Genomic DNA, 17,729 nt, shown 5'->3' on the forward strand with positions numbered 1-17,729 from the left:
CTGCAGCCCAGCGAGCGCCGCTGGTTACTCCTGCAGCTGACGGAGTGTCCACATGACACACAGCATTATGTAGTACAACACATATGACATCAGCATTATCAGCCCTACATATATTGTCATTTGGGACATCACATAAAACATCCACATTATCTGTATCATTACACACATTGCTACTCAGCACTTCACAAGTAGCATCAACAGTTCTTGCATCGATCGCCTCGATAGTCCGTGCGTCACAAATGACATTATCAATTTCTGCATTCTTTGTATCAACATGTCCCACTCCAGGCCTAGGCACTGGAGACTCACTAGGGCTGGCTCCTAGCATACAGTCCATAGCCCCTGGGGCCTCGCCAGCATTCCCCACTTGCACAGCATTATCAAACAGTACCTTGCAAGAGTCCCGTACTTCTGCTGGGGAGGCGGGCTCCACAGGGTTTGGAGCAGGCTCATACCGGGCCACTAACCGTCCCAGGTCAGTACCCAGCAAAACGTTGGTGGGGATTTTGTCGGTTACCCCAACTTCTTTCAATCCGCTGCCGGCCCCCCAATCCAGGTGGACCAAGGCGGTGGGTATTGCTGGGGTGACACCCCCAATTCCTCTGACCGCAATCATTTTCCCAGGTAGGTACTGCTCCGGGTTCACAAGCTGGGGATGTATGAGAGTCACTTCTGCTCCAGTGTCTCTCAGCCCAGTGGCAACTGTACCCCCAACCGTGACAAGCTGCAGATTCTCTGCATAGCCAGTGGCATTCCTGGTAGCACACAATGCCGTTGGGACTTCACTGGCGTTTGAGGCCTCACTGGATTTTGGGGCCTCCCTCTTCCTCTCTGGGCAAGTCGTGCTGATATGACCCACCCTTTCACATACAAAGCATTTCCGAGTGTCAGTGGTTGGTTGCCTGAATCCAGGAGACAGCGGTGCTTGCCTCCTCTGGGTGCTGGGTGAAACAGGTTTAGCCCTCTGTTCTCCTCTCCAGCTGGGCGTAGTAGTCCTCCGGGACTCAGGTGCTCTATGGGCGGTGTAGGCATCGGCCATTTCCGCAGCCTCATCCACTGTCTTTGGTTCTCGATCCAGCACAAACAGCCGGACCTCAACAGGACAGGTGTGTAGGAACTGGTCTTTTATCATCAGTTCCTGCAGGGCATCAAAGGTTTCAACCGACAGTCCTTTTAACCACTGCTGGAAGGCAGTGCGCAGGTTGCAAGCATGATCCAGGTAGCTGTCATTAGGACCTCGCTGCACTGTCCTGAAACGTTTGCGATACACCTCTGGCGTGAGGTGGTATCGCGCAATAATGGCTTTCTTAATCGCCTCAAAGTCTCTTTCTTCCTCCTGGGGGAGACTCACAAACGCCTCCAGGGCCTTGCCTCTCAGCCCTGGTGTGAGGTATCTTGCCCACTGCTCACGGGGCACCCCATACTGCCGACAAGTCCTTTCAAACCCCTGTAGGAAAGTGTCTATGTCAGAGTCTTTGTCCATAGCGTGGAACTTATCCAGGTGGATTCTGTGGACTCGCTCACCTTCGCGTTCTGCGGGTCCAGCAGACCGGTTCTGCTGCTGAAGTTTAGCCAGCTCCAGCTGGTGTTGCCGTTCAGCACTTTCCCTCTCGGCCTGGAGTCGCTGGGCAGCTTGTTCCCTCTCGGCCTGGAGTCTTTTCCTCTCGGCCTGGAGTCGCTGTGCCGCTTGTTCCTTCTCTGCCTGTCGGTGCAGTAGGATCAGCTTTAGGCGCAGTTCAGGATCGGCCGAGTTCAGTAGCTGTAGATCAGCTTCCAGAGATGTCATCTCCGTGTTCGGTGGATCATCCAGGACATTGTCTCCACTCGCATTCTGTGGCGGGAGCGATTCCTCCTCTGTCGTGTCGTGAGCTGCACCCGCTGACGTTGAAGCACGGGCTTGCTCTGCCTCATCATGCTCCTCGAGCGCACGAACTAACTGCTCCTTAGTCTGGCCGCTCACCGTCTCGATGCCTCTGTGCTCACACAGGTTGAGTAGCATCTCTTTGTTTTGCCTTGCATAGCTGGATGCTTTCTGAGCCATCGTGTTGCAAAAAATAAAAAGAAAAAAGGGGGGGGGGAGGGAAAGCAAACACCAAGTGTGTATCTTTGAACAAAAAAAAAGTATATAGATTCTGCACTGAGTAGACTTCTGTAGGCTAGTTGCTTCTAGCAAGCTTCCAGCCTTTAGTACTCAGAATAGCGAGCTAAACTGCGTACTAATGTACCAACCGATGCCACCACTGCCAGCCAATTATGTCAGGAACCGGCCCGCGGCACGCCTGCGTATACGGTTCCCGACTGCGGGTTTGACCAGATTAAGCGGGGAACAGCCTTATTTAAGCTACAACCAAGGCTGGAACCCCTCAAACACTTCCCACTGCCACCACTAGCGTTGCTAGACACGTTCACTTCGCTATCGAGTGCTCAATACGCAATCTGCGTTTTCGTATTTGGGTCAGCTTTGCGCTTAGGCCAAATACGGGAACGCCACGCACCCACACACACACACAGTTGCAATCTTACACTGTCGTGAAGCAAAGACCCACTAACAGTCGTTCCGAACGATACTGTTAGCCACTCTGCTGTCGCTACTCGCACTGGCGTTGTTCGTTTGTTGGGTCAGCTGCGCGCTTAGGCCAACGTATGACAAACGCCCCCACACACAATGCAATTACAATTTCATACGGTAGTGTTGCTCAAGCGTACAATTAGGCATGAACTTATACACGGTTACACTTCAGTCTCTTCTAGGCTATGAATGTTAGTTTAGTACGGCAGAAGTCAAGCTTATTAAATAATAATTTAATATTCTAGAAAAACATAGAACAATGCAGAACTTAATATATACAAAAAGATTACAAAAAACAAAGTAAAAATAGTTACAAGATAAAAGTTACAAAGATAACACACAAAGCGATTTTGCTTACCAAAATAAACGGGAAATAAACGTACCAGCGTATCGATCTGGTGTTGTTGCGGGGGGTTCGCACTTCTGGTCAGGAACCAGGTTAGTTCTAGCCGTGTGAGCTACCTCCAAGAACTACAAGTTGTGGCTATCCTAGCTGCGGTTTTATACTATGAAATACGCCTGGAGGCTGTAAGCCTGTGTGGACGGGGGGGGGGGGGGGGAAGCTAGATTTAATTACATCCTCAGTCATAATTGGATCTCCAGAGATCTAACATCCACCTGCGAAAAATGTACAATAGCCCACATACATGAAAAGATTTCCCTAGTCCACGTTACAGGTGACAACCCCATTGTTGACAGTACTTCCTAGCTGATCAAAGATAAGGAGGTTGCACCTCCACCAATAATTCAATTTCCACAGGTAGCAAATGGTATCAAAAGGACTTCAACACACTTCACTTCTGCCATTGTCTTATTACCCCAAGCATTATTCACTGAAGTCCTCTTTAGATGCAAATGTAGGTCTTTGAAGTTCCCTGACTATGTCCTGATTGGTATAATGGGACAATAGGGCTTCTAATTAGCTCCCTGCTCTCCCAGGAACTGAGGGTAATTGTATTCCACACTGTCACACAGACAAGTACAGCTTCCCCCAAAGCCAGATGATGACTCATACATACGCATCTGAAGTACAGTACATAGCAGTCAGACAGGCAAATTAAAATATTATCCTTACATCATAAGCACCTCAGTGTATTCCTGACAATGACCACAATGCATTTACAGATCATTCAGAGCTCTGGTGTATATATAGCTTATCTTTAATGCTAATTTTAGAACTTCGCCTTTAAAATGGAAAATGAGACAAAACATAAGCAGGAAAAGTTTAAGGAATACAACAGAACTGAATAGGAGAGAGGATACAAACGGAACTGAAACAGACCGGAAACGGATTTAAACTGGTCTGCAACGGATCCGTTCGAACAGACAACGGGTCAGTTGGAACTGACAGTTTTGGCATGAAACGCTGATGTGAACTGTGCCTTAAGAAGGCAAATATCTGTTTTGCATAGCATTTTTACTAAGATGGCTTTTTGGTCAATTTTAGCCCGTTACACATTCCTAGGAGTTCAGGTTCACCATGAGCATGCTGGGCAATCTGAAATACAGAGGATGTAGAAGGGGAAATACACTTTGAATTAAGTTACATATTACAAATAGCCATAAAATGGTGTGGGGATTGTTTGTGACCACACACCTCCATCTTGAATACTGCTCACACATCTATTTTTCATTTATAGATGATAGTAGCTCAGCCGCATGGAATCAGTGGAATACCCATGCTAATGTGTTTCCGAAATTCTTTTGCATGATGTAGAGATGTAGCAACGTTACACTTTTATGGTCAGCTGTAACTAAATTTACAGCTACTAATCGTGAAATACTGAATATTTGCAGCCCATCTGTTTGTCCCTCAATAAATTGTATACTGAAAAAAAAGAACATTTTTTTAGAACATAAATTGATGGCAAAGACATAGAAGATGGTCATGAATCTTCATTTTAACAACTAAATTAACCCAATTAACAATTTCCTACCTTAGTACAAGCTCCATGATGAACGTTTGAGACGATGTGGCTTAGATATGTAGATATATATGAGATACTTGTATATAATGATACTCTACTGAGAGACTTAAAGCCAGAAAAGGGGTGAGACATGTACACACTGATGAGGTGCATACACACCATTGACTTGTCTTGTCCATGGCAACATCGATGGTCTGGATGGTACAGACCCTTGTCGGCTGTGTAGTGACGACATGTACTGTTGCTATGCACAAAGTCAGAGGGACAAGAGAGAGGTGTGTGCCTGATGTCACACAGCAGGTGGGGGAGCGGCATCTTGAAAGAAGTTGGCTGTCCATTGGGTTAGTTGTTCCACCAGGCAGATCACTCGCGGGTTGGGGGCTGCCTTAAACACGCTTGATTATAGGCTGAGGTGGTTGTTATCAGACGAATTTAATCAAGCGTATGTAGGAGCCTTTAGGGGTACTGAGGGGGTATAACTGATTATTTGTGTAACACACTTTACATGATGGTATGTACAGATAACAGGAGAAATTATTTGCCAATAAATGAACACAAAAAAAGTTTATAATTAACAAACTAAGTTTATAATTTAAACTAAGTTTATAACTAACAATAGAACTGTTGTTCCTAGCTCTCCTTTATTTGTTATTGTTAGCAATGTTGAATAGAGAACTGTGCAATTACTTACCCAGTTTTATATTTAATGCATAAGTGTATAACAAAGCCTTAAACGGCTCCCACATCCTCCCTAGTCTGTTTATAAAAGTTATGTCTCATCAACATCATATATTGCTGGCAAAAAAAAGAAGAAAACATTTAGTCAGCTTATTTACTGTTTTTAAAAATACAAAGTTGGGAAGGCATGGAAAGGATGCAATGTTTTATTGCACTCTTGGGTGCAATGGGGAGATTAGACTTCAGAGCTTGAATGTTGCCAGTGCAAGACACAATATTATTATCTGACCAGCAGAGTGGAGAGGCAGGTGGGTTAATTTGTTATTTGCTGAAATGGAGAGACTGGCTGAAGCCACATCTTAGCTTTTTCCTTATTACCTCATGTGTATATTGAAAGAACGGGGGACAGCAACTAGAGACGTGGTCTTGCCATTAAAATTGCATTGTCATCTATACAGGAAAAGGAACAACAGGACCCAGACAGTCACCTACTGCTTTATTGCGAAAAGGAGAGGCGTGCAATTCACAAAATCCTTTGCATTGTTAATTGATGCAAATTTACTATCGTGAATAAAAAAATAAAAATACTGGTTCTATGGTACAGTTTTCATTTATTGTGTATGTGTTTTATATATTTGTATAGTAATATGTGTTTTGATATATTGTGCAGGAACATGGTTCCCTAATTCTGGCGCACAGCTCCTCCACACTGGTTGCCACCTCAAGCAGTAATGTCAGCGCCTCTGTGAATCATGCAGTAATGATGAATACAAAAATATCTAGAAAAGAGGGATGACAGACTATTTGTTATTGGCCTGAAAGCTGCATCACACTGTAGAAGATCAAGGGACACTCACAGAAAATGTAATTTACTACATAATTTCGAAGGAAATGCAAAACTAGCTAAACCCTCGAGGGTTAAATATAGCTTATTTTTTTATTTTTACATGGTGGTGGATGGTGGATAGTGAAGGACGCATTAAAGAGAACTGTTTGTATGATTGAACACTTGGGAAGGGGCAGCGCACTCCATAAGTATTGTTTATTTTCACACATAAACCTCCCTGGTGGTATGATTCCTTTTGGATTTTAGGGCCCAGAAGCGGTACCATTTTAAACCCTAAATGCACAAAAAATCCTACCAATAGATAGATCTGCAGCAGCCCTGCATTTCACTTACTTCCCCTGGATCCAGCGCTGCAATTCTCCCTCTTTCCACTGTAGTGAGATCTAGTGTTGGGCGAACATCTAGATGTTCGGGTTCGGGCCGAACAGGCCGAACATGGCCGCGATGTTCGGGTGTTCGACCCGAACTCCGAACATAATGGAAGTCAATGGGGACCCGAACTTTTGTGGTTTGTAAAGCCTCCTTACATGCTACATACCCCAAATTTGCAGGGTATGTGCACCTTGGGAGTGGGTACAAGAGGAAAAAAAAATTAGCAAAAAGAGCTTATAGTTTTTGAGAAAATCGATTTTAAAGTTTCAAAGGGAAAACTGTCTTTTAAATGCGGGAAATGTCTGTTTTCTTTGCACAGGTAACATGTTTTTTGTCGGCATGCAGTCATAAATGTAATACATATAAGAGGTTCCAGGAAAAGGGACCGGTAACGCTAACCCAGCAGCAGCACACGTGATGGAACAGGAGGAGGGTGGCGCAGGAGGAGAAGAAGGCCACGCTTTGTGAGACACAACAACCCCGGCCTTGCATGAGGGCAAGAAGCGTGCGGATAGCAGGCTTTGTACCGCCATGCAGTCATAAATGTAATAAAGATAAGTGGTTCAATAAACAGGGACCACGCGGCAACGCTAACCCAGCAGCAGCAGACGTGATGGAACAGGAGCAGGCGCAGGAGGAGAAGGCCACGCTTTGTGAGACACAACAACCCAGGCCTTGCATGAGGGCAAGAAGCGTGCGGATAGCAGGCTTTGTACCGCCATGCAGTCATAAATGTAATAAAGATAAGTGGTTCAATAAACAGGGACCACGCGGCAACGCTAACCCAGCAGCAGCAGACGTGATGGAACAGGAGCAGGCGCAGGAGGAGAAGGCCACGCTTTGTGAGACACAACAACCCAGGCCTTGCATGAGGGCAAGAAGCGTGCGGATAGCAGGCTTTGTACGGCCATGCAGTCATAAATGTAATAAAGATAAGTGGTTCAATAAACAGGGACCACGCGGCAACGCTAACCCAGCAGCAGCAGACGTGATGGAACAGGAGGAGGCGCAGGAGGAGAAGGCCACGCTTTGTGAGACACAACAACCCAGGCCTTGCATGAGGGCAAGAAGCGTGCGGATAGCATGCTTTGTACCGCCATGCAGTCATAAATGTAATAAAGATAAGTGGTTCAATAAACAGGGACCACGCGGCAACGCTAACCCAGCAGCAGCAGACGTGATGGAACAGGAGCAGGCGCAGGAGGAGAAGGCCACGCTTTGTGAGACACAACAACCCAGGCCTTGCATGTGGACAAAAAGCGTGCGGATATAGCAGCAATGCTTTTTGCCGCCATGCAGTCATAAATGTAATACAGATGAGAGGTTCAATAAACAGGGCCCGGAAACGCAACACCATCCCAGATGTTCATTGGTCATGTTACTTGGTTGGGGTCCTGGAGTGTTGCGTAGTCATTTCCAATCCAGGATTGATTCATTTTAATTTGAGTCAGACGGTCTGCATTGTCTGTAGAGAGGCGGATACGCCGATCTGTGACGATGCCTCCGGCAGCACTGAAACAGCGTTCCGACATAACGCTGGCTGCCGGGCAAGCCAGCACCTCTATTGCGTACATTGCCAGTTCGTGCCAGGTGTCTAGCTTCGATACCCAATAGTTGAAGGGTGCAGATGGATGGTTCGACACAGCTACGCCATCTGACATGTAGTCCTTGACCATCTTCTCCAGGCGATCGGTGTTGGAGGTGGATCTGCACGCTTGCTGTTCAGTGGGCTGCGGCTGCATGGGTGTCAGAAAATTTTCCCACTCCAAGGACACTGCCGATACCATTCCCTTTTGGGTACTAGCTGCGGCTTGCGTTGTTTGCTGCCCTCCTGGTCGTCCTGGGTTTGCGGAAGTCAGTCTGTCTGCGTACAACTGGCTAGAGGAGGGGGAGGATGTCAATCTCCTCTCTAAAGTCTCCACAAGGGCCTGCTGGTATTCTTCCATTTTGACCTGTCTGACTCTTTCTTCAAGCAGTTTTGGAACATTGTGTTTGTACCGTGGATCCAGAAGGGTATAAACCCAGTAATTGGTGTTGTCCAGAATGCGCACAATGCGTGGGTCACGTTCAATGCAGTCTAGCATGAATTGAGCCATGTGTGCCAGAGTCCTACCAGAATCCTCATCATCCTCTTGTGAGCGTTGTGATAGTTGTTGTGATGCATCATAGTCGTCACCTTCCTCCTGGTCTGCTTCTGCTGACCATTCGCGTTGAATTGTGGAAGTCCAACGTGCACCGCTCTGGCCCTCGTCAGTGGTGGCATGAAATTCCTGCTCCAACTCCAGCTGTTCCTCCTCCTCTTCTTCGTCATAGCTGCTGGGGCCAGCGTTCCCTGAGGCGGATGGCCTGATGTTGGTACCATCACGCTGATCGTTTTCTCCTTCAGATTCCCCCAGTTGCATCATGACAGCTGTTTCCTTGATTTTTAACATCGACCTCTTCAGTAAACACAGCAGTGGTATGGTAATGCTGACTGAAGAGTTGTCACTGCTCACAAGCAACGTGGATTGCTCAAAATTTTGGAGGACTTGGCAGAGGTCCAACATCTTGGCCCAATCGGATCCACAGAAGCTTGGCAGCTGGCCGGATGCGCCTCGGTACTGCGCCGTCATGTACTGGACCACTGCACTCTTCTGCTCGCAAAAGCGGGCTAGCATGTGCAGCGTAGAATTCCAGCGCGTAGGGACATCACACAGCAAGCGATGGTGGGGGAGATTGAAGCGCTCCTGCATCTTGGCGAGTGCCCCCGAAGCAGTACTGGAATTTCTACAATGTTTGGACACTCGACGCACCTTCAACAGCAGATCGGGCACGCCTGGGTATGTCCTCAGGAACCGCTGAACTACTAGGTTCATCACGTGCGCCAGGCAAGGGATGTGTGTCAGCTTAGCCAACCTTAAAGCGCGAATGAGATTACTCCCATTATCACACACAACCATGCCCGGTTTCAGGTCCAGCGGTGCCAGCCACAAATCCGTCTGTTCCTTTATTCCCCTCCAAATTTCCTCCCCTGTGTGCTGCTTATCCCCAAGGCAGATTAGCTTCAGCAACGCTTGCTGACGCATGCCAACAGCTGTGCTGCACTGCTTCCACGATCCTACTGCTGCTGGGTTAGCGTTTCCGGATGAGGTACAGCTTTGAGATGCGTTGGAGGAGAAGGAGTCAGAGAGGTAGGTGCTGCTGTTATCCAGTGGGAGGGACGGCGGTGCAGCTGTTTGTGGCGTGGGCAACACCCGTGCCGTAGCAGGTGAGGAATCGCTGCCAGGCTCCACAAGGTTCACCCAGTGCGCGGTAAGGGAGATGTATCGACCCTGGCCGAACGCACTCGTCCAGGTGTCAGTGGTGAGGTGAACCTTGCAGGCAACGGCATTCTTCAAGCTTCGGGTTATTTTGCTGACCACGTGCTCATGCAACTCAGGCACTGCAGAGCGTGCAAAGTGGTAGCGGCTGGGAACCACGTAACGTGGGATGGCCACTGACATCATGCCCTTGAAGCTGTTTGTCTCCACCAATCGATATGGCAGCATTTCGCAGGCCAGAAGCTTGGCTATGCTGGCTGTTACTGCCACGGCCCGGGGGTCATTTGCTGGCAATTTCCTCTTGCGCTCAAACATCTCCGACACAGACAACTGAACCGTAGCGCTGCACACGGAAGGGCTGTTGGTTGTTGTGTTTGATGAACACTGGGAGACCTCAAGAGCACTACTCCGGAAAGTGACAGTGTCAGCGTCGTCTGATGTTTGTGAATGTTGTGAACCACGCAATGGCTGGGCTACTGCTGCTGCTGAGGCGGGTCTGGTGAACCCAAGGGAGGCAGTGTTGTTTCTGGTACCCTGTCCTGACGCGTTTGCCCAAAGAGTGGGATGTTTGGATAGCATGTGACGGCTCATGCTGGTGGTGGAGAGGTTGTTAATATTTTTCCCCCTGCTCAGGCGGGTCTTGCACACCTTGCAAATCGCCATGGTAACATCCTCAGTGCAGTCTTCAAAGAAAGCCCAGACTTTGGAGCACCTGCCTCCTTGCTGGCGATTTCTGTTTGCTCCTCTTTTGCCTCTCACTTGAACTTCCACGCTTGTGGTGCCTGAAATTGCGCGCCGCCTACCTTGTGGCACAAGGCGAACTCGTGCAGCAGTGTGTTCTTCAACAGACTCATCTGTGCTGCTGCTACGACGGCGATGTTCTCGTTCACAAACAAAATCTGGGTCTCTGTCCACATTGTCCATACCCTCCTCTTCCATCTCCTCAAACTCGTCATATGTCATTGTGGGCCACCGCCGTGGAGTAGAGCTCCCCACAACAACCTCTGCGCAGCACACTCCAACGTCGTCTTCCAGATCTTGTCGGCCGACCTCCTGCAATTGCAACCCCTCCTGCCCAAATTGCTCTGGGATTTGGGTTTCCGAGTCCTCTTCGGACTCGCCTCGTATTTCAGTGCGCGGTACATTTCCCACAGTTAACGGTTGTGAATCCAGGCACAACATTTCTGGCTGTTCCTCCATTGACCTTTGAAAGGTGGAAGTTTGTTGGGCTGGGAATAGCTCCTGCGAATACCCCATTGTGTCCTGAGGTAATTCATCGGACTGGTTATCTGGCAGTTGTGTGCGTGGTGTCGCTGCCGGTTGTGTCAGCTTTGTGCCCACTGGCTCCTTGTAACTGGCTGAGGACTCGGACCTCGTGCGTGATGTGCTGGTGCTGCTTAACCCACTGCTGGACGCTTGAGAGGTCATCCAAGTAATTATCTGGTCCTGTTCTTTTGGATTTGTGAGGGTTGTTGTCCTGGACAACATGGGTGGTATTGAGTGGGTTTTCTTGGGTGCTCCCCTGTGGCCTGTACGTGAACCGTCAGGGGAAACACCTCTTCCCTTGCCCCTCCCTCTTTCACCGGATTTCTTCCTCATTTCACTTATCCTTACAGTACACGCTGACTGGCAGCAGTACAGTGGCAGTACAGAAATGCTATACAGTACCACTATTCCCAGCAGCGACACAGAGCACAATGCTATACAGTGATGGGTGAGCGGTGTACCACTATTCCCAGCAGACACAGAACAGTGAACAGAATGCTATATAGTGTGGCTGAGCGAGCGGTGTACCACTATTCCCAGCAGACACAGAACAGTGAACAGAATGCTATATAGTGTGGCTGAACGAGCGGTGTACTACTGTTCCCAGCAGACACAGAACAGTACACAGAATGCTATATAGTGTGGCTGAGCGAGCGGTGTACCACTATTCCCAGCAGACACAGAACAGTGAACAGAATGCTATATAGTGTGGCTGAACGAGCGGTGTACTACTGTTCCCAGCAGACACAGAACAGTACACAGAATGCTATATAGTGTGGCTGAACGAGCGGTGTACTACTGTTCCCAGCAGACACAGAACAGTGAACAGAATGCTATATAGTGTGGCTGAGCGAGCGGTGTACCACTATTCCCAGCAGACACAGAACAGTGAACAGAATGCTATATAGTGTGGCTGAACGAGCGGTGTACTACTGTTCCCAGCAGACACAGAACAGTACACAGAATGCTATATAGTGTGGCTGAACGAGCGGTGTACTACTGTTCCCAGCAGACACAGAACAGTACACAGAATGCTATATAGTGTGGCTGAACGAGCGGTGTACTACTGTTCCCAGCAGACACAGAACAGTGAACAGAATGCTATATAGTGTGGCTGAGCGAGCGGTGTACCACTATTCCCAGCAGACACAGAACAGTGAACAGAATGCTATATAGTGTGGCTGAGCGAGCGGTGTACCACTATTCCCAGCAGACACAGAACAGTGAACAGAATGCTATATAGTGTGGATGAGCGAGCGGTGTACCACTATTCCCAGCAGACACAGAACAGTAAACAGAATGCTATATAGTGTGGCTGAGCGAGCGGTGTACCACTATTCCCAGCAGACACAGAACAGTGAACAGAATGCTATATAGTGTGGCTGAGCGAGCGGTGTACCACTATTCCCAGCAGACACAGAACAGTGAACAGAATGCTATATAGTGTGGCTGAGCGAGCGGTGTACCACTATTCCCAGCAGACACAGAACAGTGAACAGAATGCTATATAGTGTGGCTGAGCGAGCGGTGTACCACTATTCCCAGCAGACACAGAACAGTGAACAGAATGCTATATAGTGTGGCTGAGCGAGCGGTGTACCACTATTCCCAGCAGACACAGAACAGTGAACAGAATGCTATATAGTGTGGATGAGCGAGCGGTGTACCACTATTCCCAGCAGACACAGAACAGTAAACAGAATGCTATATAGTGTGGCTGAGCGAGCGGTGTACCACTATTCCCAGCAGACACAGAACAGTGAACAGAATGCTATATAGTGTGGCTGAGCGAGCGGTGTACCACTATTCCCAGCAGACACAGAACAGTGAACAGAATGCTATATAGTGTGGCTGAGCGAGCGGTGTACTACTGTTCCCAGCAGACACAGAACAGTACACAGAATGCTATATAGTGTGGCTGAACGAGCGGTGTACTACTGTTCCCAGCAGACACAGAACAGTACACAGAATGCTATATAGTGTGGCTGAACGAGCGGTGTACCACTATTCCAAGCAGACACAGAACAGTGAACAGAATGCTATATAGTGTGGCTGAGCGAGCGGTGTACCACTATTCCCAGCAGACACAGAGTGGCAGTAAACAGAATGCTATATAGTGTGGCTGAGCGAGGTACACAGAGTGGCAGTAAACAGAATGCTATATAGTGTGGCTGTGCAAGCGGTGTACTACTATTCCCAGCAGACACAGAGTGGCAGTAAACAGAATGCTATATAGTGTGGCTGAGCGAGGTACACAGAGTGGCAGTAAACAGAATGCTGAGCGAGCGGTGTACTACTATTCCCAGCAGCGACACACAATGACTGGGGGGGACCCTGGCTAGCGTGGCTGGAGCGCGAACTACCCTGCCTGCCTACCCAAAGCTAAACCCACAGACAAATGGCGGAGATATGACGTGGTTCGGGTATTTATTTACCCGAACCACGTGACAGTTCGGCCAATCAGAGCGCGTTCGGGTCCGAACCACGTGACCCGTTCGGCCAATCACAGCGCTAGCCGAACGTTCGGGGAACGTTCGGCCATGCGCTCTTAGTTCGGCCATATGGCCGAACGGTTTGGCCGAGCACCGTCAGGTGTTCGGCCGAACTCGAACATCACCCGAACAGGGTGATGTTCTGCAGAACCCGAACAGTGGCGAACACTGTTCGCCCAACACTAGTGAGATCTCACCAGAGGGCTCAAGAGCCTCCGAGGACCAAAAGAAAAATGGCTGCCAGTGTCTGGATCCTGGGGGAGGTGAGTTGAAACGCTGTCACACTGCATTGTCTCTCCATATCCCCCAGAGGCTACCATGTGTCAGGCTCAGGCTGCGGATTTCCATCCCGAGACTGACTCGGAGTTACCGCTTAGGAGGTTAATGGCATTTGCACTTGCTGGGGGGGAGGTGTTTGTCTATGTGTGTGTATGTGTGTGGGAATCTTGTCAACCATTACTTCACAGTATAATGAGGTTCAATTTTGTTTTAAACATTTTAGTGAGAACTGTAATAAGTGTGTAACTTGTACAACAGTTTAAAAAGTCTGTTCTCAGGTTTGTTTGGTTTTTTCACAGTCACTTAATAAATAATTTTCCATTTTCTAGCAAGAAGTTTCGAATCAGGATGATACCATTTATTGGCTAACTTAGAGATAAATAAACAGTAAGCTTTCGGCTAATAATAATAAGCCTTCGTCGGACTTGCTTCCTACATATACTGACAAGATTTAAAAAAAACACAGCTTATATACATTGGACATACAGAGGAGAAACATTATCATATACATAAATAAATTATTTAGATGCCTTAATTGCAACTTCATAAGTGTTTTACATGCATTCTAGCTAAATAGATAAGATCACTAGTTACCTAAACATAACATACAACAGACTCCGGATGATGAGCAGACATTGTAAATCCAGAGTTCAAACATGAGTGGGCTGACTACATGCACCATTAGTTCTAAGCTAAAGACAATTGTGACATTAAAAATTAAAAATCTTCCTAGCACATGAAATAAAATGAATAGTTACATTAAACACCATTTTACCAACAGATAAAACAAAAAATAAAAAAATAAAAAGAATTGTGGCATTTAAAGGAAACCAGAAATGAACGTTTTGGCACATAATAAACATACCCCCGATAGATTTTACAAAGTAAATAATATACCTGGTATTTTTGCCGCTCTGGTGGGCCATTTTTTGTGTTTTTTGTGTGTTTTTTTTTACTAAAACTCCATGCAAAACACAGTTCACCAGAAAAGCAAATTATTTAGTGGGCTGATAACAAGCAGGCTGAGCAGTGAAGGATGAAACAGAGAGCAGGGTAGGTGTTTTATCTAATGTTCCCACTGATATATATGGTAAAATACATGAAGGTGCTTTGTCTCTGGTACACTTTAAACTCCATCGTACCAGCACAAGAAGTTAGAGTCCTTGTTTAAATCTTCTTCTAAAGTTTTGAACCAATGTATACATTTTGTTTCTTGTGTTAGTCGCTCTTTATGTGATTCAAAGCCACCCATTAATACAGTGACAAGAAAATCGCTTAAACTGTCCACGTGAACAAAAGTGTGTGGGTAATGGTTGATCAGTATATTTTTTATTATCCTTATTTCTGTTGTTAATAGTGAACCTGTGGTGGTTCAAGTAATCATGTAGAGTTCATCCTGTTTTCCCCACATAAATTCCATTGGGGCATTTTGCACACATGATCAGGTATACCAGATTGGATGAATCACAGGAAAAGGCGCCTTTTACTTTGTGTTCATGTTGTGTACCTGGTATTGGTATCCTTTTTGTGGAATGGATGTGTTTACAGATTTCACACCTTTTCCCTCGGCAGGGGAATGTTCCATTCTGTTCTGGCCTATTCAAGGCACTCTTGAAAATCATCTGTTTAAGATTGGGTGGCTGTCTGTATACCAGGAGGGGAGGTTCAGGGAATATCTTTCTCAGTATCTAATCTTTGTGTAAAACAGGATGATGTTATTTTGTAATCCTTCTTAAGATTTCCAGGTGCATGCTATTGACACAAAAATTGCTACGTATGTTAATGGAGAATAGTGGGTACAAGTCAAAAAATAAATTTCCAAAAAGACCTTATAGTTTTTGAGAATATCGATTTGAGTTTAAAAACATTTTTCTTGGCATTTTTAAAATCACTTTTCTCAAAACCTACAAGGTCTTTTTCACGTGTACCCACTGTTCTCCTTAACATATGTAGCAATTTTGGTAGCAATAGCATGTATGAAGACTTTGCTATTAACTATCAAAATCAGCACTGAATTTCACGAAATTCTGAATTATTACTACTACATACAAAATTAATTACGCTTTTCTCTGAAGTTTCGCATTACGACAGCGATGCATAATTGCAAATTTTGATGCAAAATTTTGTGCATGCAAAGTTTCTGCCCACTACTGCACTCTATTGCTTTCAGTTTCTAGAAATGGAAACTGTTATAAAATAGAAACAAATGTGAATTTTGCTCTTATTTTAATAACTCCATAGTAGCAGCAGACACAGCCTACCAAGTGACCGCCGACCGGATACCTGTTAAACTGCTTTGTTACCTTGGTGGAGTTATCTCTACTGGGCCTACTGCTGCACATCACAGTGCCCCTTCTTATGGGGCTGGATATAGCATCCCCAGAAGATTTCATATGTATCTACCTAACCCTCCTATCATCATGGCAACATCTATGAAGCTGCATTAGTTCCCAGTGGCTGGGTAGGCTGAGTACCTCAATTTGGCAGGAAATTAACTGATTAGGTGAATGGTTAATATGTTTACTGTTATTATGGAGGCATTGTGGGGGTATTGTCATAACGCAGTACCATCGAACAACCGTAGAGAGACTCGACACCCGGCAGGCGCTTCAATACTGCTCCACCATACATGGCAGATTGATCAGCTTAACTTTTTTCTCCTTTAAAACAGCTCCAGTAGGACGTGCTCACCTTAATCCAATATGAAGAAACACCTGGTTGCAGTATACAAAGACACCGACTGGGCACAATCTCACCACTGGTTTATTGCTCGTTTAGTTCAGGAATACAGCCATTCAGATATACAGCGGCATTGGCATGGAGCAACCGGTGGGATCAGGGGGGATTTGATGGGCACAACAGTCGCTTTGATCTGTAACAGACTGGCTGCTTGAAACAGCTGTTGTGCCCATCTGATCACCCCTGCACTTACCTCTTTCCACCGGTCACTCCATTTCAATGCCGGTGTACATCTGAATGGCTGTATTCCTGAACTAAATGAGCAATAAGACAGCGATGAGATTGTGCCCAGTCTGTGTGTCCGTATATTGTTATAATGCAATATCTGCTAAAGGTGAAATTTCAGTTTAACGTTACAATACCAAATTAATCTGGTAGCAATCTATGGTCCCGCTATTCTAAAGAGTGCACTGTTGTCTGATGCCATGTGCTGTACTGTTCTGTTGAATAAACTGCAATGTAATGTAGTACATACAAAGCAATGCTTGTTTCTCCTTTAATCCAAGTTCTTTGGTTTTACGATGCATGCAATTCACTATATAACTACCTAAAACTAATGTGTTAGGTGGGCTGCTTTAACATCCATTTTCATTACTTTACAGGTTGTCATCCTGAAGCAACTTTCCGGTAATGAAGTGTACAGCAGAAGGACACTGTGGACATTGATACATTAATATGCTACCTCTTAATTCTGTGCTGCCCCTTACCTCTTATATGTCTTAGCCAAAAGCTTATGACATTTTAATTATTCATATCTTAAGTATGTTTAATCTTTGAACTAGCTAAAAAAGGGAGCAAGTAAACAGGTCTCTCAAACTTTTCTTGCCAACCTTCAAAGGTCAAACCTGGCTGTGGCACCTAAATTCGAAAGTAATTAGTTCGAGATTTACGGGGATTGCATGCCAATCTTCTCATAGCTTAGATGTGACATAGTGAATAACCTTTGTCAATCCCAGGAGATGTGCAAATAGATGAAAAGATAAATAGCAAAATATATCTCTTGCTTAGGGGCAGGTGAGCACTTTGCCCACAGAATAAAATGCCAACATCAGATTCAAATAGAGGTTTTTTTTTCTAGATCAAAAGTCCATTAAAGGCACATTGTACCACAAGACACATGATGACTGCTGGAAAGAGGCATTACCAAAGTGATTTAAATGAAATATTCTATACAGTAATATTTAAGCTACTGGTGATCACCTTTAGATTATTAAATATACATGGCTTACAATGAAAGGACATACGCTATATGCCAGATGT

General features: G+C 46.1%; 1 long non-coding RNA gene across 1 annotated transcript in view; it reads left to right on the forward strand.

The window, feature by feature from the left end:
* LOC137570703 (uncharacterized) overlaps nt 1-17,242 on the forward strand; it is a 39,930-nt gene extending 22,688 nt beyond the window's left edge. The window contains exon 4 of the long non-coding RNA XR_011031146.1: nt 17,072-17,242. This is a non-coding gene — a long non-coding RNA (uncharacterized lncRNA). The remainder of the gene's footprint in view (nt 1-17,071) is intronic.
* The last annotated feature ends 487 nt before the right edge of the window (nt 17,243-17,729 follow it).

The sequence above is a fragment of the Hyperolius riggenbachi genome, chromosome 4 (assembly GCF_040937935.1).
Source record: "Hyperolius riggenbachi isolate aHypRig1 chromosome 4, aHypRig1.pri, whole genome shotgun sequence".
Classification (NCBI taxonomy): Eukaryota; Metazoa; Chordata; class Amphibia; order Anura; family Hyperoliidae; genus Hyperolius; species Hyperolius riggenbachi.